General features: G+C 42.7%; 1 pseudogene; it reads right to left on the bottom strand.

Moving 5' to 3' along the window:
* Positions 1 to 11,150: 11,150 nt before the first annotated feature.
* On the bottom strand, positions 11,151 to 15,112 carry LOC133779274 (serine/threonine-protein kinase BSK5-like; annotated as a pseudogene).
* Positions 15,113 to 25,839: the final 10,727 nt, after the last annotated feature.

Here is a 25,839-nt window from a genome sequence, read left to right as displayed (position 1 = left end):
CGTTCCGTTTGCACTTTCAGGACCCCGTCCGAGAGCCCCTTGATCTCCGAAGATCTTTCTTCCATCTCCACGATCACTTTCCTTGGTAAGTTTTTGAGTTCCCACGCTTCTAATTTTTTGTGATGCATGCTTCTGACTGCGTACTGTTTGAGTTTATCTGCTTCTGGTTCGAGACGCTTGTAGACAGAATATTTTGTAGGCGAAATAGGGTTACGAGTTAGTTTAAAATCCGGGATCATGCTTTTTAGGACGTAAAATCGAAGTAAAAATTCGATCTTTAGGCTAGTTGAAAAAATAAATTTTCCCGCCCTAAGGGGAGTTGAAAAAACTTTCTCAGAAAAACTTTTTACTTTCACCCTTTGATCCGTTTTTCAAACTGTTCGTGTAGAAAGATTTAGCTTTTTGTTAGAATGCTGTTGTATAAAAACTTAATTTTTATACTCAATCAGCGTTATTCTAAAAAGCTTTTAAAAGTTTTCTATCCTCACCTCCCCATTCTTCTGTATGCAGACTTTAATGCCAGATTTGTGGGGAGGTGAAAGGCCTATTGACGACGACCTTCTCGCCCAACTGCTCGAGGGAGAAGATCAACCAGCTGACCGTGTCCACGAGATCCCTTTTTCGCGATCCTCTTCCAGACCCCATCCTTCTCCTTCAATGGCCCGTTCCAAATCTTCAGGCAAGAAAAGACCCGAGTCTGAAAACAACCCAAATTCTCCTGCCCGGCCTGATTCGCAGGCAAGGGCTCCCTCGACCAGTGGTCGAGAAAATCTTGTTCCTGACCCTAATATCCAAATTAGGGCCAGCCCTCGCCATCAGAACTTGCCTGATGTCGAGTGGTATACTTCCCCAGCTAGTTCAGTAACTCTTCGAATGATTGCTAACTGCTTCAGGAGATTCCCCCTCACAGGGGTTTCCATTATACAACCTGCCGCAGACCAGAGGGCTAACCTCCCCGGAGGTGTCAACAGCGCCTGGTCTCGGTATCATATTGAGGCGGGAGCTTATCTCCCTCTTCATCCCTTTTTTGTGGGCGTGGCCAATTATTTTGGTGTCGCCCCCTTCCAAATAACTCCAAACAGATATAGAATGCTGGCTGCACTCTATATCCTGTATAAACTTAAGAAATGGCCAGAACCTTCACCCCACGAGGTCAACTATCTCTTTGACCACAAGTCCAACCCGCAACAACACGGAACGGGTTTCTTCCATTTTTGTCACCAGGAAACCAATCAAACATTCTTGAGTGACACTACGCATATCTCGAATGTGGGGCAGTATAATAAGGAGTACTTCCTTACCCCGGACATATCCAGCAACAACCTGGCCTTCACACGAGGAGGTAAGCACCGTTTCTGACTGGTCGATACTTTTACCCGAGGTGTCTCCTTTCATTTTTCTCAAACTGTAATCTGCTTTTCAAGCCCTTGGTTACGTCCAACCCCAACACCAGCCATGGTGTTGAGGTCTAATACTCTGGCCAGGATGTCCGACACAGCAAAAAGCGTCAAGATCCTGGTGACTGAAGAAAACTTGAGGCCGTCTGGCCTCCTGGCTCCTCGCCATGAAACTAGAGGGTCCGTCGTGGACGAAGCCATTGCCGAGGGGGTTCCTGAGCAGCAACCTCCCGTGTATCCTCGGAGGAGGAGGCCAATGGGGATTACTATTAGGGAGCCCATGGGCAATCCTTCCGCAGAAAGGCCTTCTGCTCCCCAAGGCAAGGGGAAACAAAAGGCCAAAGAGCCAGCTGTGGACTTGGGAGAGTCCTCTGATGATAATGGTAACACTATTTTACTTTTAAATGGTTTGCCAATTCCCTGTCATTTGTTCGACGGGGGAGGAAATTTTACGTATACTCCAAAATTAGGGCCAGACTTCTTCATGCCAGATAATGAGTATATGACTAATAGAGTCAATAGTGTAGCAACTAGTAGTTGTAGCTCGGGTATTCACTTTGTTGCCTTTCTTCTGTTGCATATAATGTATTTCCATTTGCCTCTCATTCTTATCAGTTTTCTGTGTTTACTTGCATGCAGATATGGCCACTCCCAATATCTTTGACATGTACCAGGCCGAGGAGGAAGAGGAGGTTCCCCAACTCCAGCGGAGATCCAAGAGGAGAACTGGCGAATCCAGCCGAGGCCCTCCAGCCAACAAGGGTCGAATAGAAGACCTTCCCAAGGACGCGCCAACTAGGAAAACTCCTGGGCCAACGGGGCAAACTCATCCACCAGCTCCTACTGAGAAGCAGACTCCTCCTGCCCCACCAAATCCTCCGGCTGCGCCCGCCAGAGAGGAAATTATTCGTGACGAAGCTCTCGGGGCTAAACTCATGAGCCGTACCCTTCGATCAGCCAGGGATCGCCTTGACCGCATTGGCAAAGGTGACCGTGTCAGAGATGCAATGGTCGAGGCTGAAAACATGGGGGCCGACCAGGTTCTGAACAGGGCCCTGAATGAAATCTCCAGTGTGAGTACTTCTTCACTTTTTTAAGCCTTAGTCTTTTATTCTTCACGGCAGGCTCTAACTCTTTCCTTTGTTCACAGGCCTTGCTATCTGCTATCACTGCTCGTACCCGTATCCAGGCTTCCATCGAGCAGGCCAAGGCAAAGGCCACTGAGAGGCATCAAGTGAAGGCGGCTGAGGAGCTTTCGGCTGCAGAGGCTAGGCACGCCAAGGAGTTGGAGGCAATGGCTCGAGAAAGGGATGCTGCGGTGACCAAATTGTTAGAGGCTAAAGCTGAAAAAGATGCCACAGTAAAGTTGAGGCAGCAGTATCAAGATTCCAACCAAACCCATCTTCGCGAGATCAAGCATCTGGGAGAGACACTCAAGTCCAAGGACGAGGCTATTGTCACTCTTGAAGGCAAGGTGAAGCAGCTGGAGCTTGACAACTCCAAAAATCTTGAAAAGTACAAGAGGACGACGCTCTGATGTTTCTACAACTTCTGGAAACATAATCAGGGTGCCGACTTTAGCTATCTTTCGGAGGAAGTCAGGGTTGCTGAGTTGGCTCACTGCACCATCCAACTGGTTGAGGAGGAGGCAAGATTGAGGATCCCTGCCTCTCCAAGCATCGTTGGTGTGGAAGAAGAAGAAGTTGTCGAGGACGCGACCAACCAGGATGCTGCCCAGGACCCTCCGGCTCCAAATGCCTCTTAAAATTTCTCATATATTTTTTCTTTCTTTTTCGCTATACGACCCACGGGCCGTGATGTAAAGACAATAATTTCTTTTTAAACTTTGCTGCATGGGCAGTAAACCCTTTTTTCTCTTATTCGAACAGTTACATCCAAGCAGCGATGCTTGCGGTGTAAAAGCTTAAATCTTGATGCTATAATATCTTTATTTATTATAACATTTGTCCGTATGACCGAACTTAGCATAGTACTTTGGTATGATTTAACAAAACATAAATTTTGAAAAATATTCTAAGTACTGTAGCATGCTTTCAATCATTTTGTTCATGTGTTTACATACCTTTGAGAGTATGCTTTGCTATCGATGTGCCTTATATGCCCCCCAAGTGATCGAGGAGCTTTAGGTCCTTGGTCACTTGCCCTGACCATGGCCTGTTCGAACATTCCTGTTCGTGCGGAAAAATGATACTTGTAATACAACAAAACAACACACGTAATGAACAAATACTTGTAAATGTAAATTCACAAAGGTTGGCAAGAATGACTGGCTGCGTACAGTCCCTTATAATCTCGTATTAAAAATGGACTAAACATGTCTTTACGAGTGATTCTATAATAGAACCTTACATATACGAGCAGTTAGCCATACAACGTGGCTAACCCTCTTTGCAAAACTTGTCAAAGTTAAAAAAATTTAATACAAGCCAGTCCTTTAAAAAGGGCTGTTTACTGATAATACTTGCGCAGGTGTTCTCCATTCCAATAGCGGGGAACGAGATCTCCATTTAAGCGTGCAAGTTTGTATGTGCCTGGATGAAGGACTTCTTCAATTTGGTAAGGTCCTTCCCAATTGGGTCCAAGCACTCCAGCAGTAGGGTCGCGGGTATTTAAGAAAACTCGTCGTAATACCAAGTCACCGACGTTGAATTTTCTTTCTTTAACTTTGGAGTTAAAGTACCGGGCGACTTTTTGCTGGTATGCAGCAACTCGGAGTTGAGATTTCTCTCGTATCTCATCGATTGAGTCTAGGGACTCCATCATTAGCTGGCTGTTCTGATCTTGGTTGTAAGTCAAACGCCGATGCGAGGGAGGATCTAACTCGACAGGCAACATGGCTTCATATCCGTATGCTAGGGAAAATGGAGTATGTCCTGTTGCTATACGGTGAGACGTTCTATACGACCAGAGGACTTCAGGCAATTGCTCTGGCCACGCTCCTTTAGCTTCTTCAAGTCTTTTCTTCAGGGTGTCTTTAAGAGTCTTGTTTACGGCTTCGACCTACCCGTTTGCTTGGGGGTGTGCAACTGAAGAAAAGCTTTTAATAACTCCATGCCTCTCACAGAAATCGGTGAATATGTCGCTGTCAAATTGGGTCCCGTTGTCTGAAACTAACTTCCTGGGCAAACCATATCTGCATACAATGTTCTTGATGACGAAATCAAGAAATTTCTTGGTCGTGATGGTTACGAGTGGTTCAGCTTCGACCCATTTGGTGAAGTAATCAACTGCCACAACTGCGTACTTTACTCCGCCTTTCCCTGTGGGTAGGGATCTAATCAAATCTATCCCCCATACTGCAAAAGGCCACGGGCTCTGCATCTGTTTCGGTTCGTTTGGAGCTGCACGTGGAATCTTGGAGAACCTTTGACATTTATCACACCTTCGTACATACTCCATCGAATCCCCGTTCATCGTTGGCCAGAAGTAGCCTTGCCTTAGAATCTTTTTTGCCAAACTCTGCCCCCCAGCGTGATCTCCGCAGAAGCCTTCATGCACCTCCTTCATGAGTCCCTTAGCCTTTTCGTAACGCACCTGAGTAGTGGCATTAAGAATCCTCTTCGGTACATAACACCATCGACCAGTATGTACCTAGCAGCTCGTCTTTGCAGAGTTTTGGCTTTGTTCCTATCTGTTGGGAGCGTACCATTTGTCAGATACTCCAAGTAAGGCGCCATCCATGTATCCTCCATTCGAATCTCCATACTGGACTCAGTTGCTTGTATGCTCGGCTTACTCAGTCTTTCAACTGCACAATGTTCAAAGTGTCAGCATCCTTTGCGCTCGCGAGTTTGGCTAAGGCATCCGCGTTTGAATTCTGATCTCGCGGGATCTGCTGGAGGGTGTACTTCGTGAACTGGGCTAGCAGGTCCTTTGTTTTATTTAAGTAGGCTACCATTTTCAAACCTCGCGCTTGATATTCTCCTAGGACCTGATTCACCACCAGCTGTGAATCACTGTAGATATCAAGCGTCTTTATGCTCATATCCTTTGCCATTCTCAATCCAGCGAGGAGTGCTTCGTATTCTGCTTCATTGTTTGATGCAGTGAAGTCGAACCTGATGGCGCAGTGAAATCGATGCCCTTCTGGCGTTATCAATATCACTCCCGCTCCAGCGTGGGATTCCTTGGATGAACCATCCGTGAATAGCATCCACGAAGGAGTTTTGTCTTGAGGCTCGGGCGCTTCAGGCTGTTCGCACTGCTCGCTGTCTGGGAGTTCAGTGAACTCTGCAATAAGATCGGCTAACACTTGTCCTTTTACTGCTGCTCGCGGTGAATAGGTTATGTCGAACTGCCCTAACTCGACTGCCCATTTTAACAATCGCCCAGCCGCCTCGGGTTTTTGGAGGACTTGCCGAAGGGGCTGATCAATTAGAACTGTGATAGGATGGGCTTGGAAGTAGGGGCGCAGCTTTCTAGAGGCAAGGATCAAGCAATATGCTAACCTCTCGATTGGCGGATATCTCAATTCTGCCCCGATCAGTCTCTTGCTGACATAGTAGCCTGCTTTTTGTGCACCTTCTTCCTCTCGCACTAGCACCGCGCTGGCAGCAACTTCAGTAATCGCCAGATAAATAAACAAAGTTTCTCCTTCGATCGGCTTTGATAAGATGGGGGGCTGCGCCATATGAGCTTTCAGCGCCTGGAATGCTTGCTCGCAGTGTTCTGTCCACTCAAACTTTTTATTTCCCCTAAGTAGATTGAAGAATGGGACGCACTTGTCTGTTGATTTTGAAATGAATCTACTTAGGGCTGCGATTCTTCCGGTTAAACTTTGTACATCTTTGATCCTTTCTGGCGACTTCATGTCGATCAGGGCCTTTATCTTGTCGGGGTTGGCCTCGATTCCTCTTGAATTTACGATAAACCCCAAAAACTTCCCTGATCCGACTCCAAAGGAACACATGAGGCGATTTAATTTCATTTTCTACTTGTTTAACACATTAAAGCACTCTTGTAAATCCCTCACATGCCCTTCTGCTTCCTTAGATTTTACCAGCATGTCATCCACATATACCTCCATGTTTACACCGATTTGCTCCTTGAACATGTGGTTGACTAGCTGTTGGTAAGTCGCACCTGCGTTTTTCAGTCCGAAGGGCATTACTCTGTCGCAATACAAGCCCGTATCGGTCCGAAAGCTGGTGTGATCCTCATCAGGGGGATGCATGCTAATCTGGTTATAGCCCGAATATGCATCCATGAATGAGAGGATCTCGTGCCCTGCAGTAGCATCGACCAGCTGGTCGATCCTTGGGAGTGGGAAGCAGTCTTTTGGGCAGGCTTTATTGAGGTCTGTAAAATCCACACAGGTCCGCCACTTGCTGTTAGGCTTGGGGACCAGCACCGGATTGGAGACCCACGACGGATAAAAAGCCACCCTTATGAATCCATTCTCCTTTATCCTTTCGACTTCTTCTTTTAAGGCTCGTGATCTATCTTTATCGAGTAGCCTTCTTTTTTGTTGCACGGGTGGAAAGGTCTTGTCTATATTTAGGACATGGCTGATTACTGTAGGATCTATCCCAACCATGTCTTTATGCGACCAGGCGAAAACTTCCTGGTTCTCTCGCAAGAATTCCACCAGTGCGTGCTTCGTGGTAGGCTCTAAGTTTTTCCCAACCTTTATGACTCTGGTTGGGTCTTCTTTGTCGAGTTGGACCTCCTCCAGGTCCTCAACGGGTCCAACATTTTCTTCAAAATCCCCAAAGCGAGGATCCAAATCTCCGTCCTCACTTTGGGCAACACCCTATTTGGTGACTTCATCACCTGATTGGTCTTGCGTATCAACTGCCATCTGCAATCTATCTGGGGCAGTGCTCCTTGACGTTCCGCTTTTCGCCTTTGTGATCGAGGCATTGTAGCACTCCCTGGCTTCTCTTTGGTTTCCCAAAACACGTCCTACCTCCGCGTCTGTTGGGAACTTCATGGCTAGGTGCCACATAAAGATGACGGCCCGTAGATCAACCAGTATGGGCCTTCCAATAACGGCGTTGTACGACGAAGGACAATCGACCACTACAAAAGTGGCGAGTAATGTCCTTGTTGCAGGCGCTGTACCTATCGTTACTGGGAGTTTGATCATTCCAGCTGGGGCGAGTCCTTCTCCAGAGAAGCCGTATATCGTTTGATTGCAGGGCTCCAAGTCTTGTACGGAAAATTTCATGCGTTCCAGTGTTGACTTATACAGGATGTTCACTAAACTTCCTGTATTGACCAGTACTCTCTTCACCATCATATTGGCCATCTGGATATCCACGACCAGCGGATCGGAATGTGGGAACCGGACGTGTTGAGCATCGCCATCAGAGAAGGTTATCTCACCTTCCTCTGACCGAGCCTTTTTCGGTGCACGGTCCTCCACAGTCATCATCTCGATGTCCTGGTCGTGGTGCAGAGTCCGAGCATATCGTTCTCTGGCCTTTCTGCTATTTCCCGCGAGGTGCGGGCCTCCACAGATGGTTAAGAGTGTTCCAGCCACGGGGGCAGGCTGTAATGGTGGCGAGCGTTGGCATGTGGACGCCTGCTCGTTGCCACCTGGAGCTTCTCGTTGGGAATTTCCCGAGGCCCGTACGTATCTTCTCAAGTGTCCTTGTCTAATAAGGAACTCGATTTTGTCTTTTAACTGGTTGCATTCATTAGTGTCATGTCCGTAGTCGTTATGGTAACGACATAACTTGGTAGTGTCTCTTTTCGAAATGTCCTTCCGAATGGGTCCAGGTTTCTTGTAAGGCACACTGGAGCTTGTGGCTTGGTAAACCTCTCCCCGAGACTCAACGAGGGCAGTGTAGTTAGTGAACCGAGGCTCATAACGATTACCCTTAGCTCATTTGTTGTCGGAGGTGGAAGGTTCGTTATACGGCCGTTTTCCACCATTCTTGCCATTACCGTTGCCGTTCCCGTTGCCTTTGCCGTTGCCATTAGGTTTTGAACCGTTGGCGGCTTTGGCGGGTTCGGCAACCTTCTTACCCTTGTTCGAGGGTTTTCCATCATCAACAATGGCTTCTTCGAGCTTGATGTAGCGGTCAGCTCGGTCTAAGAATTCTTGGGTAGTTCTCACTCCTTCTTTTCGGAGACTTTTCCAGAGGGGAGAGCAACGTTTAACCCCTGCGGTAATGGCCATCATCTTGCCTTCGTCTCCTACCATTTTTGCTCCAGCCGCCGCTCGCATAAAGTGCTGGACGTAATCCTTCACTGACTCCCCGTCCTGCTGGCGAATTTTGACTAGCTGGTTTGCTTCAGTTGGGTGCACGCGACCAGCATAGAATTGTCCGTAGAACTCCCGTACGAACATTTCCCAAGAAACAATGCTCGCGGGAGGGAACTTGAAGAACCACTCCTGCGCAGCTTCAGAAAGTGTTGCAGGGAAGATCCTGCACCGAGCGTCTTCGGACACTTTCTGAATGTCCATCTGAATTTCAAACTTATTGACGTGCGAGACTGGGTCTCCATAGCCGTCAAAGTTTGGAAGCGTAGGCATCTTGAATTTGCTGGGAGTTTCAGCGTTAGCTATCCTTTGTACGAAAGGAGTGCCTTTTCTCCTATCGTGGTCGATGTATGAAGTCCTTCCCCCGACCAGTTGCTGCACAGCCTGGTTGAGGGCGTCTATCTAGCCTGCACTGCTGTAGGAATCGCTGTGGCCTCTATTGCCGGGGGGATGTTCTCGCCGTGTCTCTCACGACAATCATTGAGTACATCTCTCAGGTCCTCTTCTCTTCTCCTCTGCTCGCTACCCCCGAGCCGGTTGAAGACATTATTTTGTCTGGGCTGCCCCCTAGCATCCTGTCTATTTGGTTGGTCATCTTGAGGTACCTGGCTCCTGCTTTTACCTCTTTCTCCATTCCTCCCACCGGCATTTCCTTTGCCTGAGTCGGCCTCATTGTACCTGTGGCCATCTCTGAACCTCGACTGGCTATGGTGAGATCGACTGTTCCCTCGATGTCCGTTCCTGGCTGAACCATCCCGAGCGTTAGAGGGTGGCCTGCGCTGGTCGTGGTGTCCACGTGCATCATCGTGACATGGGGGGCCCCGGACCGCAGAGCCTAACTTTGAGTCTCTCCTGTTGCCTGGAGGGTACTGACCTCTGTTCGGTAGGTTCGGCCCATCATCCCTACAGCGTCTAGGGCTGCGAGGCTGATGCTCGGCCCTATTCTGCCTCTATTGCGGGGGATTACCCCGAGTAGCTTGGGATGGTGGCTGTGCCTCAGGATCCTGTGGGACATCGTCATGGGGCATCTGAGGCTGCTCGGGCCTTTGCGGACTCGAAGGCTGGATCGGTGGGCTCGGATTAGGACCCCTCTGGGGTGGCCCATTCACCATTTGGTTAGGCTGCGAGGCAGGTGCAGTCTGATTTCTGCCCAATAGCAAGGCTGCCTCAAGGGCTGCCATGGCTTCGTTCTGGCGGCGGTCCACCTCCGCCTGCCTTTCGCTCAATTCCGCGCGCTGCCGTTCAATCTCCTGCTGTTGCCGCGCCATAACGTCAGCGGCAGTCTCCTGACTGGCTCTCAGACTAGCCAGCTCTTCCTGCAACGCGCCCAGGGTACTCTTCAGCGTTGCATCATCCATTTCCTCCTCCTCAAAGTCCAGTTGTGGCTCATCCTCTGCCATGCTTGCAGGAGGAGGAGGAGGTGGCGGGTTTGACGGTGCAGCGGCGGCCGCCTGTCCAGTTTTCTTTCCAGCTTTCGCCATTAGTTTTCTCAACAACGATAAATCAAACTCTCAATGAAAGCACCAGAATGTTGACCCAAGATTTGGCCAACTGACACGGAGTCAAAATATGCTTGATATGAATGAAAGAGATGAGAAGAATGAAATGGCAAAAGTAAATAAGACACAATATTTTATAGTGGTTTGGCCCCAGGATCTGGTAATGACCTACGTCCACTTAGAATGATATTGATATAAAAACCAAAAGAGTGATCAAAGAACTAGGGTTCAATGAGTTTCACCACTTTCTCAAGTACAATACGGTATTCCTAGGATAATTACTATAATCTCTCACGTATCAAAAGCCAAAAGTCCTCTCCCCTGAGCTATCTCTTGCTATTTATAGGCTCAAGGGGGATTACAAAAGATTGTTACAAATATTCTTTCCTGAATAATCGGATACTTAGGAGATTGTGTGAGATAAATTCGGGATTCATAAAGATCTTCCCATAAATGTCGCCTTGTACACGGAACTATCGACCAGACTAGTCGCGGGTAAGATAGGCTTACACTGCTTCTAATGTGTCCTCTGGTCGATACTCTAGCAGAATGTTTCCAGGTGTCAGTGACGTGTCCAGGGATTACTTGCCACGTCACCAATGCTAATTTTATGGATAACAATATAGACCTATTCTGTAAAATTATTACTAGGCAGCCACAGAAATGCTCAATGGATTCCTTCCATCCTTGTTATTAATATAAATTAAATTATAAAATAAAGTTGCTAAATACCTACTCATCTCTCTTAGTTCAAAAACAACTTCAGAATAGAGGAAAAGCTGGAAGGAATAAAAGAACTCAAGAAAATAAAAGGTCAAGCAAGAAACTAGAATACACTGAAGCCATATATTATATTAACTCAATGACTAAGAAACAAAAGAAAAAACTAAGTTGAGTACATACCATGTTGAGTAATTGGAGATAAGCACTTGGTCATTATCAAATGAGAATGCCAGGTTTCAATAATTTCATAATTTGCTTCCATATGGAAGCAAATTTTCAATTATCAAATGGCCAAAATCTCACAATCCAATTTGGTTGTATCCTCAATTAGACAAGTGCCAATGATCTCCATTTCATCATTACAAAAAAATACATAAAGGTAGTGTGCAAAAAATAGTATTTCAGGCAAAAAGATAACTAATAAAATAGAAGAACAAATTTACTAAACATAAAAATGAAAGGATCAAGCAGAGTACACACCTCTGTTTCTTTCTGAAGAGACATGAAAGAAGTGACAAGAGACTTTGTATTTGGTCTCTCACGCGCTTCATACTGCAAACAGCGGGAAGCTAAACGCACAAGTTCAGTTCCATCATCATTTGAAAAATTACCCTCTAGAGCAGAATCCATAAGCATCAGAAAATTCTTGCCACGAATTAGATCAAGTGCCTGCAAACAATATAAACCAACAATGTTGATCCAACTTATTATCCAGTTAAAACCAGAGATATGTGCTTATGAACTGATGTACATAGATTTACTAGTAGTAGTAAGAATAAAGTGTGAACTCACATGACTAGGGGTATATGTTTTCCACTCAGAAGATCGAGCAACAACATTCCAAAGCTGTAAACCACACTTTCTGGTGTCACTCTACCTGTCAACAAAGAATTGAATCGTATCATGTATATATCATATTGCTACCAGACTAAATTCTCTCAGCTTCATAAAAAAAATATTTTATACTCGTCAGCCAAAGATATCATGAGGAAAATAGTACAGCAATGCTTTTTCCATCAACATAATTTTTCTTGGAATTTCCATTACTAAAGTCATGAAGAAATGGCTCTTCAGTTGCAAAAATCTAACATAGTGATGCCCGTTCAATGATAATCTACATTAAAAGAACACATTATTTCACCTATTCAAGCAAACAAAAATACTAGTTCTCAGGTACTCCGGAGGAGTGAATGCTAAGTTTGTACCGTAACTCTTGTTGTCCTTGCTATTCTTCATGAGGCCAAAGCAGGATAGTCTGGGATTGCCATCCTGATAATTGATCACAGCCAACTCAATAGTAAATTATTTTAATTAAAAGTGTTAAATAAAAATAAAAACTATATATCAAAGAAACCATAGTTACCTGATCAAATAAAACCCTGTACGCATTGAGATCGTGATACAATGCAAGCCCTTTGCTGCTACAGTACTCCAGAGCTTATGTCAGATGCAAAGCCACCCTCAATCTCATGGCCCATTTCACTGGTTGAGCATCCCCTATAACAGTGCAATCATAAGAAACAAACTATCCAAAAAAAATCACAAAATCATTCTTAGCTAAATTCAATTCAATTGAGTCGTGAATGAACATTAGAGGTTTATTTGAGAGAAGAAATATCAATTCATAAGCACTACTTTCCATCAATAGCACTTCCAAAATGATAAACAATCAAGTACTTGGGCAATCAAGGCAATTAAATACCAATATTTCACTTTTAAGTCCCATGAAAAACCTTTTAATAACAAAGATCTTGAATGAAACATCAATTTTATTCAATCTTAGTCATTTTGAACAAGTCAAAAACCTACAATGCATTTTTCAGCCAAACAATAACCAAATACATCTTCCCAGCTTCACTTTCAGTTATTTTAGCTTTATTTAATAAATTATCACCCATAAAAAGGAAATGAAATGGAAGTATGTACAAACATATACATATAAATATATATATAAAGAAATAAAGTAACTTACAGTGAAAAAGATGCTTAGCAAGAGTTTCATGGGGCATAAAATCGGCCACCAGCAACCTCTCATCTCCTTCGCAGCAACACCCAATCAGATTGGATAATCGCTCACTTCTGAGACTCCCAACTGACCTAGCTTCTTAAATAAAACATATGAGATGATTGAGAAAAAGAAACCCTTTACCACGCCACCTCACATGAACCCAATGGCCCAGAAAAATGGCACGACAGATGACCCCAATGTAAGACAGCACCTATGAACATAGACTCCTCACCCACGGATAGTAGGAACCCAAGGGCTACAAATTGGAGGGCAGAGGGCTTTGAGTGAGTAAGCGAAGTGGAAAATCGGGGAGCAAAGTGATGAAAGGTACAATGATGTTTTTAAGCCTTCACCATCTGAACCAAGCCCATGGAAGCTGGAGCACAGAGTCAGCCAAGACCATGACGGAGAAGGAGAAAAATAATGGGAAATAGAGGAGAAGCCAAGATTTGGGAAATAAGAGAGAAAGAGGGTAGATGGAAATGTCAAAAACCAAAAGATAAGGAGAAGTAATATGAAAATAGTACGCGCCTACTATTTCATTTTGGCGCCTAATAATTTCACTAAAATTTATATATGTCCGTGTCTTTTTTTTTTTACACCAAACAACAACGCTTTGGAAATTTTGTAATATTTTCTTGTAATATTTGGTGAAAATTCTTGTAGTGTCAAGAAGGAAAACCTGTTGAATATTTTAACAAGAAGCTTAACGATGTTCGACAACGTTCGTCTCTATTTGAACAAGAGCCTTATGCCATTTTTCGTGCTCTTCATGATTGGGAGCCTTATCTTCTCCACTAGGAATTAATTCTTCATAGCGATCATCAAGCCTTACAATTCCTTAGCTCCCCAAATTCTTTGAATTGCATGCATGCTTGATGGATTATGATTTTGCAAAAAATTTCCTATGTGTTCAAGCACCGGAATGGCTCCACCAACAAGGAAGCCAATGCCCTCAGTCGTCATTCCCATCTTTTAATGACCCTTCATCCAGAGATTCTTGGCTTCGAAATTTTTTCTCTTTCTTTGTGAGGCTAATTCTGACTTTGGTGAGATATGGTCACTTTGCAAATCTGGTGCTCCAGTTCGTAATTATCACCTTCACAATGGCTTTCTTTTTCATGAAAACCAACTGTGCATCCCCAACACTTCTCTCTGTGAGCAACTCGTTAGAGAATTTCATGCTAGTGGCCTAGCTGCCCATCCAAAATGCGATAAGACAATTGCCTTCCTTGAGGATTTATTTTTCTGGCCACATTTGAAGCTACAAGCTGTCTAATTCGTTGAATGTTATGGTGTTTGCCAAACTTCTAAAGGTCAACATCAAAATACAAGTTTGTACTTATCGCTGTTGACCCCTGAAAATATTTGGGAGAGTTTAACTATTGACTTTGTCTTTGGTCTACCAAAGATTGTCCGACATCTTGATTCAATTTTCATGGTTGTTGACCGATTTTTGAAAAGGGTCCTTTTCCTTCCATGTAAGAAGACTGTTGATGCTAGCTTTGTAGCCAAATTTTTCTTTCAAGAAATTATACACCTCCATGGTCTCTCTCTCTCTCTATCACCTCCAATCTTGATGTGAAATTTGTGAGTCACTCTCAATTTTAGCAGTTCATATCATCCTAAGACTTATGGCCAAACTAAAGTTGTCAACATGTCCTTAGGCAATATGATTCCTATCCTTGCTAGCGAGAAACCAAAGCAATGGGACATGGCCTTACCTCAAGAAAAAATTTCCTTCAGCTATTTGTCCAACCGCTCCATAGGCCTTGCTCCTTTTCAAATGGTATACATTAAACCTCTGAATTTGACTGTCAACTTGGTTGCTATTCCAAGACTTACACATAGGTCTGCCCTTGAGATTGTTGATGGCATTGTTAAAATGCACCAAAATGTTAAGCTTTGTTTGGACCAAGCTGCTTCCACCTATAAACATTCGACCGACAAGCAGTAACGTTTGAAAATACTCTCTGAAGGCGACTTGGTCATGATGGAGCTTCTTAAAGAGCGTTTTCTTGTTGGTACTTACAAAAAACTCATACCTAAGAAAGTTGGTCCATGCAGAATTTTGCATAAGGTGAATGATAACTCCCACCTAACCTCTGTATCTCGAATACCTTCAATGTTGCAAATTTGTTCACATATTATCCACCAGATGGCACTCCTATGAATGCCACCAACTTGAAGCCGAGTGTTTTCCACGACGGGGGAGAATGATGCAGAGCCTCAACTCATAAGCAGTTGCTGCCATTTATGCCTAACCTCATAAGTAGCTAATGTGATTTATTTCATTTACGTGTCATTTATTACCTTTAGTTGTCGTATGTTATTTTGGGAACTCTTTGTCGTTGAGCTAATTAATCAAGCTATTAGGTCTTCATTTAAATGTCATGATACAATATGTTTCGAGTATTGTATATATACTCAAATTTTCAATGAAATGGACAAGATGAATATTCAGTAAATCTTTCCTTCTGCGTTGTTTTCGAAAGGGACCTTTGAGCTCCCTTTGATCCAAAGACCTGAGCTGCATCAAGAAGCAACCCCGTTGCATAAGGTATTGATTTTATTCTACCCAAATTACACTAGGTTGAATGGTCTAGTGTGATTCTTCCCACAAGGTCGGGGTGTTAGACACACTGATATCTCTTCCCCACACCTCATCGCCAACAACCACCATTATTGTCAGTGCTCAAACTCTAAAAAAAAACTCACTTGGATCTTAACCCAAACCAACATAAATTTCATCAAAAAACTAATCTATGCTTCTCTAAATTCATCCAACCTCGATCTAACACTATACCATCATCAAACATGATGAAACCATTATCAAAATGCAAAGATCTTAGCAAGAACATTTCTTATCTTCAATGGTTGAAATCTAAGTATTCTCTCCTCCTCTTTCAGTCTCAAAGTTATATAATCACCAAACATTACTCTAAGTAAATTATTTACACTCATCAATGATAAATAAAATCAAACCCTTAATGATCACAATCCTAATCGAACCCAAAGTTCTTTTTTCTCTAGATTTTCTAGTATAGGCTAGTTAGAACGAGTGGTAACTACCCACTTTTCCTTTTTGTTAGGATTGGTTAAATACATAGTGAAATTAGTTATGCACAAAGAGGTGCAAAAACACATAACGGTTCACAAAAGTCAACATGAGTGGGTTGACTTTTGTTGTTGATATTTAATAATTATCTTTTTGGGTCCAAAATGTTTCTTTGGAGTATATAAGGGCACCCAAAATGTTTGGAGGAATTTGGAGATGTTTTGGGTTTATGTACGGGGTAAAAAGTTAATGGAAGTAGTGTTGCATCGCCTGTCAAATGAATGCCTAGACAGGCGATGCATCGCTTGCAGGAGGACGATGCATCACTTGCATGCAGGCGACACGTCGCATGGGGCGTCCGTAGGGACCCATATAGTTACGCGTTTTTGGCTCCAAAACATATTTTAAAATACTCTAGTCTCATTGGTTAACAATAATGATGGTTCCTACACTATTTAAGGGGTTATTTGAGATTTTTGTGAATTGATCACTCTCCACTCTCTCTCTAAAATCCTGGCTATCTATAACTCATCGAGATTACTAGTTTTCTCCAAGATATTTATCAAGAAAGGTTGACTTGTTCGAAGACCAAGGCTTATTAATCCCAATCTCATTCCAACATTGTAGTAGCTTCAAGCAATCTCTTATGGGAGGCTAGAAATAGAGATTTTTGGACAATAATTTCAATTGTGTCAAGCCTTTTTTCATCTCCATTGTTTATCACATAAAATCTGTTATGATTTTATGTAACTAGGGTTTCTCTCTACAAAGATCCTTTCTTTCCCTTGATCTAACTTTTGTTATTCATCCATTTTGTATATTGTTATATGTGATTAATTCTCTCAAATTACAATATTTAATTTGTGTTTATAAAGCCATAATCCCAACAATAAAAAATCTCTATTTCCCAACTTTGTTCATTGGCAAGTTAAGATCAATTTTCTTCTCACAACTTTGAAGGTCAACTACATCTTGGATATGAATTTGAAGACTTTAGGTCCACCCTAGGACAATGATTCTCAAGAAGTCATCAAGGAGAGGAAGAAGCGTGAAGAAGATAAACTCATATGTTGTGGCCACATCCCCAATGCTCTCTGGGATCACCTATATGATCTCTAGACCAACTCTACATTGAGAAAGGTCATTTGGGAGGCACTTGAGAAGAAATACAAAGTCAAATAAGAAGGTACTATAAATTTTTTATAACTCAATACATGGAATTTAAAATTTTTGATGAAAAATCCCTACTTCCTGAAGTGCATGAATTGCAAGTAATTTCGAACAAGTTGTCTACTATAAAGATAACCTAGTCAGAGTCTGTAATGCCCCAAATTTCCTAATAAGGTTTAGGAACTTGATTAGGAGGCCGGGAGGGCCATAATTTATTTATTATGATATTTAATGATTATATGCATGTTTATGTGAATTATATTATTATATGATGATAAATGCATGCATATGGGTTCATTTTTAATTACAAGGGCATTTTGGTAATTTGGCCCGTTGAGGGCGTGATTGTGTATTTTTGTGCATGTGGGTGAATTATAAATAATACCACATTATATGTGGATCGGTTCGAGCCATTGGGCATGAGACGATCATGGAATGCAAGTTTTCGGTCTAGTCATAACGGGATTAAGTTCGGGGCTCGGAGTGAGTCTCGGGGTAATTTGGTGATTAGAACGTTGCCGGGAATTAAAGGGTAACGAGATAAGAATTATTGGTATTAGGAAATATTGAGAATAATGGGAATTGGAGGGTGTTAATTATAATTAACGAGATAGGCGGGAAAGGATGATTTTACCCTTAGGAGTCTTTAGAAGCCTTTATTGCACCTAGGGGCAAAATGGTCTTTTCACCCCTAAGATATATATCAGCCCTTTGAGTTAGAAGGCTGTGGAAGTGTAAAAAACAGAGCATCCTCATCTCTTTCTCTCCCTTCCGTACATGTTCTTCCCTCTTTCTTCCTTTCAATTCTTGAGAGCCAACTTGAAGAACCAAGCAAGGAGTTCAAAGGTGGTAGCTTAAGAACTTAGTTCAATCATTGAGGAGGACTCAAATCCAACTTGAGGTAAGGTTTCATCAAAGAACTTAAGCTTTACCCTGTTTTACAAGTTAGTTTTCAGTTGGGAATTTGAGGTGTTAGTTGTGAGAATTCATGGAAGTTCTTGTGTAAGATTGCTTGGGTTTTGATGAGGGTGTGATGTAGATGAGGTTTGGGGGTTGAATTTGATGTTCTGATGATGTTTGGGATTGGTTTGGAGGTTTGGTTTTCAGGGGAAATCGCAGGGGAGAAGACCAGAATTCTCTCTGGTGTGCTGATGGCGCCCCAGCGCCATTCCTGGCGCCCCAGCACTAGTACATTTTCCAGCAACCTATTTTTAGGGCTCGGGAGGACCTTTAAGGCTCGGGGGTTGGCTCCTTTACCCCGTTTGGGTAGATTGAGAGTCCCGAGAGTGTGGGATGGATCCCGGGAGTGAGATTTTAGATTATAAACCTTTTTATGATTTATTTTATTGATGGGATTCCATATTTGGTTATGACTAGGTGACCGCTAAAGGATCAAAGGATTGATCGTTCTCAAGGGTCGTTCTTTTACTAACCCTTGCTCGAACCCGAGGTAAGAAAACTGCACCCCATGTGTGACATGCATGGCTATTCTTGATGCATGTTGGATGTTTAAATGTAAACATTGATAGCATAATGAATGCTTAGCAATCTTGCTCATTTGCATATGATTATTATTGAGGCATGCTGGATGATTAAGTGTGATGCATGTGATGCACGAGAAACATGTGATTAGGGCATGCCATGAATGATGAATATGAGATTGGCCAGAGCTTGAGTCTCTGTGTTTGGGCATGATCATTATTATGTTAGCAACTGTTAAGTAAGCATGTTGAATGCCCCATCTTTGGATGTTTGACATATGATATATGTTTGGTAGCAATGCTTACTTGTGCATGGTACTGACTCATTAGTCAGAATTGGCAAAGGTGTTAGTATCAACTGTGAAGCTGTGACTTTTTAGTTAGGTTCGGCAGTGGTACTGGGCACTGGCCACACAGTGCTAACTCATAAGTCAGGACGGCCTTAGCATGTTCCATGCAAGCCAACAAGGATTAGATCTAATCGACATCTGCATTAGATGACTCAACAAGAGCATTAATGCCGGACCGACCTCAAGTTCGATGAAAACTAAAAGCGCTTGTGTGACTTACCCATTAGTCACTCATCTGTTAAGTTAGAGACTTACCCATCAGTCTCTCATCTGTTAAGGCTAGTGGCTTACCCAACAGCCACTCTTCTGTTTAAGTTAGTGACTACCCATCAATCACTCATTTGGTTAGAGCCATTGCAGGAAAGCCCAGGTAATAGTGTCGTTACACGGCTATGGGCACTGAGCCCTCTAGTGACTTGTTTGTCAGTTACTCATTATGGTTTAACAGGACCTCAAAGTTATATTCACTCATCTGATTAGGATTGACTTGATAGTCCGGGCAGGATTTCTTATCCTGGATACCCCAGCATTGTTTGAATTCATTTGCATGCTTGAATAAAGCTATGTTTGCTAGGCATGCCAGATATGATTTGATATCATGATATGACTGTTCATGAGCATATGAGTTTTCTTGCTGGGCTTCGGCTCACGAGTGCGTTGTGGTGCAGGTAAAGGCAAAAGGAAGCTAGACTTTCCTTGAGTTGGAGAGCTTAGGTGATGACATGTACATATGGAGCTGCTCGACCAACACCTGGCCGAGGTTTGAAAGAGGAACTAGGGTTAAACCCTATTTTGCCGCCTAGATCGGCCTGTTGTAAATAATTTCTTGTAATAGACCTTTAAATTATATTTTTGGGATCCCAATGTATGTAGTAAACATTCTAATGAAATCTTATATCTTAACCAAAAAATTTAATCCCTAAACCTCTAATCATACTTAGTTACACATTTATGGCCAAATGGCTCGATTAGCGAGTTTAGCACTGTTTGCAATGTGCACTGTAGCGATCCCTGGAGTTAAGGCGTTACAATTTTGGTATCAGAGCGTGCCAAGGTTTATGTGTTCTTTAAGAAAAGCTGGGCATGTACACTCATCACTGAAGATAGCTTCACTCAAGGAATGGTAACTATTTCTGTAGTTATGTGTTTAGCTGCTTAAATAGATCATAAATGTTTTACCTGCACATTGTATTAGGGAGCATGAGATTCTGATAGAGCCTGGCACTTGACTATATGATTACATGCTCCATGAATATTTCTATGAACATGATCATTTGATTACCTTCTCCATGATTACATAATTGTGATATTTGCATGCTGGAGTTGAGGCATGGTGTGAATGTTGGAAGAGCAGGGATTTTGATTGATGTATGAATACCATGGGGATGTTTATAGCACTGCAGTGATTTGTGAATGTGGTGTGGTAAGATTGATCCCGTGGGGGGGAAAACTTTTGATACGCTCATCATGTTTAATGGGTCAAGTTATTGACTGCAGAGCAGGGTTATAGCCAAGGCAGATATGAGGCCTGGTGGTGGTTATACAGAGGCTGGGAATTACAGCCAGGGTATCAGTTCTTCATCTGCTCCTATGAATTTTTAGCAGATAGTCACAGATTTGCAATTAAGATTGCAGAGGCATGAGGAAGAGATCAGGTTTCTAAGGCAACAACAGAATCTGTTGGGGAGCACCTCTTCTTATGTTGTGCCAGGAGTGGCACCAGCTTTGGCTCAACCTAGGGTTGAGAGAAGATGGGAATTTCTTTGTGGAAGATTCCAGGAATATTACCCTCCAGTTTTCGAGGGAGGCCTAGATCCATTCAGAGCTGAGCAATGGATGAACATGATCAGTTCATTTCTTGACAGTATGGGGCTGGTAGGTCACGATAGGGTGATATGTGCGACATATGTACTGCAAGATGATGCCCGGACGTGGTGGGAGGTAGTATCCCAGACACGAGACACAGCTGTGATGGATTGGAAAGAATTTAGGCAGCTGTTTAATGAAAAGTATTACTGTGATGTAGCTAAGACTGCCAAGATGAATGAGTTTTTGAATCTCGTTTAGGGAAAGGCAACAGTAACCGAGTATGTTAATAAATTTGATGGGTTGGCCAAGTTTTCTTTTGATCTGGTACCCACAGATTTAGCTCGGAAGGAAAGGTTTGTTCAAGGATTGAATCCTGGAATAGCTCAGGGCATTAGAGTTGCCCCAGTGCATGAAGTCTCTACCTATGCTCAGGTGGTAGAGAAGGCTCTTGCTGTTGAGAGCATCAGAGATGAGAAGAAGAGTGCCACGGAGCATGGAGCTCAGATAGTGGTGTCTCAACTTATTGGAGCAAGCAAGAAGAAAAGCTAGAAGCCTTAACCAGAATGCGCTCGGTGCAAGAAGCATCATTTGGGAGAATGCCGAGCAAGGTCATGTTTTGCTTGTGGCATGGTTGGGCATTTCAAAAAGGATTGCCCAAGGCTAAGAGAGCTTGAGCAAAAGAGGATAGATAGCTTGATTCCAACTCGAGTTTTTATTCTGAGGCAGTCAGAGTCTGAGACCGAGACTAGCTCCTCGGGAGTGGCAGGTCAATTTTCTAGTTCTGATTTCTAAGTTATGCTAATTGGTTTTGGTGCCATGCTGTCCTTTTGTTTGTTGCATATATAGAAGCACAAAGTTGATATGTTGATCACATGGTTACGTTGTGATGGGAACACAGTGTTGTTTTGGCAACTTAAGAGATGAGTTAGGTTATGGAAATGACTCATCAGTGATTTTGATAAAGCTGGTTGCGACTGGCAATGCTAAATGGTAAGGAAAGAATAGCATCTCTTGTGCTTGAGAGCTAGAGTTTTATGGCGGAGAAATGCATAGAACTCCTAGCTAGTGTGATGGATACCACTTGGATTATGCTAGTGAGATCAGGATAAACTGGGCTAGTCTGTGAGTTCCTGGATGTGTTTCCAAGGGATTTTCCAGGGTTTCTTTTATATGAAGAGATAGAATGGTAATTGGATTGGTACCAGGAATGGATTCAGGTTTTAGGGCACTGTATTGAATGGCTTAGTAGATTTGTAAGAACTCGAGGCTTAGATATTGAGTGAGATGGAATTCTCAAAAGTTGATATTTGATCTGGTTAGTACCAGTTAGGGATTAGGGGAAAAGAATATGCAAAAGGCTGTGTTTATATCAGATAAGAGCACTAGGAAGTGCTGGATTATATTTTGAGAATTTGTTTAATGCTAAGTGTTTATGAATCAGATGAACAGAGTGTTCAGGGGATTATTTGAATGGGAATTTGTGATCGTCTTGACCGATGGTATTGTGGTGTATTCTCTGTGGAAATTTTCTAAGGTTAAGGGACACCTCAGAAGGCAGAAGTGTCCTTGGACAAGCATGGTATTATATAAGTTTTGTGGAAAGAGTTCTGAGTTTTTTTTTTTTTTTACAGATCAGAATCAATTGACAGGTTGTTATGACACCTTGGTGATACGGAGAAATGATTGCCTAAGAAACATGTTGATTAAAAGTATCTGACCAGAACTAGAGTAAGGTTTTTGGTGGGCCAAATGGCCAATTTTGTGTTTGAGATTACTATCTCAAAGAAGATCAAAAGGAAAATAACTAAGTGAACCACAAATAAGAAAAAAATTGAATGGAAATCTTAGCTGGATTAGCTAAGGGTTTTGTAATATCAGGTAAGTGTTTATTGTGGTATAGGATCGGACTTGGGATCCGATGGACACTAAGATTAATTAGGAGATTCCGGATGAATCTCATGTTACTCTCTTATTCTCTTCATTCAGGCATCATGTCAGTATACCAGTGTATGAAAGCTTTTTGGTAATGGCCTGAGATGGAGAGGGGCATAATGGAATGCGTGGTAAAGTTCTTAGCCTGTTAGCAGGCCAGATCAGAGGGTCATAAATCAGTGAGGCCATGGTAGCCTTTGAGTATTTCATAATAGAAATAAGAGAACATCGCGATGGGTTTCGGGGTGGGGCTGCCCAGGAAAGTGAGTCAGCATGACTGATTTGGGCCCTTGTGGACCAATGTTGTGAGTAAGCTTATTTTTTTCTGTAAGAATAAGTAACACAGCGGACTAGTATTCAAATCTCTATGTGAAAGAGATAGTGTGCCTCCTTGAGAATTTAAGGTCTATCTTATTAGATGAAGACTCTATTGTTACTTCTAGGTTATGGAAGGGTGAGGGAAGACGATGAATATATAGATGGAATTCAGTACAGTTCATTGTTCTCAGGCTGATCATAATCAGAGGGAGAATTGTCCAGAATTGAAAAGGGTACCTTATGAGATAAGGTATGGTAGAACATGTTCGATACCCATTCATTGAAAGGAGATAGGTGAGATGTTATATCTGGGTCATGAGATGGTTCAAGGGATCAGTGGGATTATTAGAGGTTGGAGCTTCGATGCTCACTTCTCAGAATAAATGGAAAAGCCTTACTGAATTGAAAAGTAATAACATAGAGTTCCAGGTAGAAGATCATATCTTCCTTACAAGTATCACCATGAAAGGGGTGATGAGTTAAGGGCAAGTTGAGCTCAATAGTAGGAAGACAGTTTGAGTCCTGGATAAGACTGGTCAGGTTAACTTGATTCGACCCTGTTTTAGCACTGTCAGTTGTGAATAGTGTGTTTTGTATTTACATGCTGAGGATATGGGTTGAAAGAAACACATGAGTTGAGTTATGAGAATTTGAAGAATGAGGCTAAGTTATCTTGAAAGGAATAGGCAGTCCAGTTATGGGACAGAAAGAATAAGGTTCTGAGGAATAAAATTGTACCTTGAGTCAAGGTATGCTGTAGAAACAGTGAGGTCGAGGGAAAGACCTGGGAAACTGAAATTAGTTGTGCGGAATTTTTATTCCGGGCTGTTCAGATAAATTTCGAGGACGAAATTTCTGTAAGGAGGGGATAGTTGTAATGCCCCAAATTTCCTAATAAGGTTTAGGACCTTGATTAGGAGGCCGAGAGGGCCATAATTGATTTATTATGATATTTAATGATTATATGCATGTTTATGTGAATTATATTATTATATGATGATAAATGCATGCATATGGGTTCATTTTTAATTACAAGGGCATTTTGGTAATTTGGCCAGTTGAGGGCGTGATTGTGTATTTTCGTGCATGTGGGTGAATTATAAATAATACCACATTATATGTGGATTGGTTCGAGCCATTGAGCATGAGACGATCATGGAATGCAAGTTTTCGGTCTAGTCATAACGGGATTAAGTTCGGGGCTCGGAGTGAGTCTCGGGGTAATTTGGTGATTAGAACGTTGCCGGGAATTAAAGGGTAACGGGATAAGAATTATTGGTATTAGGGAATATTGAGAATAATGGGAATTGGAGGGTGTTAATTATAATTAACGAGATAGGCGGGAAAGGATGATTTTACCCTTGGGAGTCTTTAGAAGCCTTTATTGGACCTAGGGGCAAAATGGTCTTTTCACCCCTAAGATATATATCAGCCCTTTGAGTTAGAAGGCTGTGGAAGTGTAAAAAACAGAGCATCCTCATCTCTTTCTCTCCCTTCCGTACATGTTCTTCCCTTTTTCTTCCTTTCAATTCTTGAGAGCCAACTTGAAGAACCAAGCTAGGAGTTCAAAGGTGGGAGCTTAAGAACTTAGTTCAATCGTTGAGGAGGACTCAAATCCAACTTGAGGTAAGGTTTCATCCAAGAACTTAAGCTTTACCCTGTTTTACAAGTTAGTTTTCAGTTGGGAATTTGAGGTGTTAGTTGTGAGAATTCACGGAAGTTCTTGTGTAAGATTGCTTGGGTTTTGATGAGGGTGTGATGTAGATGAGGTTTGGGGGTTGAATTTGATGTTTTGATGATGTTTGGGATTGGTTTGGAGGTTTGGTTTTCAGGGGAAATCGCAGGGGAGAAGACCAGAATTCTCTCTGGTTTGCTGATGGCGCCCCAGCGCCATTCCTGGCGCCCCAGCACTAGTACATTTTCCAGCAACCTATTTTTAGGGCTCGGGAGGACCTTTAAGGCTCGGGGGTTGGCTCCTTTACCTCGTTTGGGTAGATTGAGAGTCCCGAGAGTGTGGGATGGATCCCTGGAGTGAGGTTTTAGATTATAAACCTTTTTATGACTTATTTTATTGATGGGATTCCATATTTGGTTATGACTAGGTGACCGCTAAAGGATCAAAGGATTGATCGTTCTCAAGGGTCGTTCTCTTACTAATCCTTGCTCGAACCCGAGGTAAGAAAACTGCACCCCATGTGTGACATGCATGGCTATTCTTGATGCATGTTGGATGTTTAAATGTAAACATTGATAGCATAATGAATGCTTAGCAATCTTGCTCATTTGCATATGATTATTATTGAGGCATGCTGGATGATTAAGTGTGATGCATGTGATGCACGAGAAACATGTGATTAGGGCATGCCATGAATGATGAATATGAGATTGGTCAGAGCTTGAGTCTCTGTGTTTGGGCATGATCATTATTATGTTAGCAACTGTTAAGTAAGCATGCTGAATGCCCCATCTTTGGATGTTTGACATATGATATATGTTTGGTAGCAATGCTTACTTGTGCATGGTACTGACTCATTAGTCAGAATTGGCAAAGGTGTTAGTATCAACTGTGAAGCTGTGACTTTTTAGTTAGGTTCGGCAGTGGTACTGGGCACTGGCCACACAGTGCTAACTCATAAGTCAGGACGGCCTTAGCATGTTCCATGCAAGCCAACAAGGATTAGATCTAATCGACATCTGCATTAGATGACTCAACAAGAGCATTAATGCCGGACCGACCTCAAGTTCGATGAAAACTAAAAGCGCTTGTGTGACTTACCCATTAGTCACTCATCTGTTAAGTTAGAGACTTACCCATCAGTCTCTCATCTGTTAAGGCTAGTGGCTTACCCAACAGCCACTCTTC

The sequence above is a fragment of the Humulus lupulus genome, chromosome 5 (genome assembly GCF_963169125.1).
Source record: "Humulus lupulus chromosome 5, drHumLupu1.1, whole genome shotgun sequence".
Taxonomy (NCBI): Eukaryota; Viridiplantae; Streptophyta; class Magnoliopsida; order Rosales; family Cannabaceae; genus Humulus; species Humulus lupulus.
Note: the sequence above shows the minus strand (reverse complement) of the source record. Positions and strands in the feature narration are given on the sequence as shown.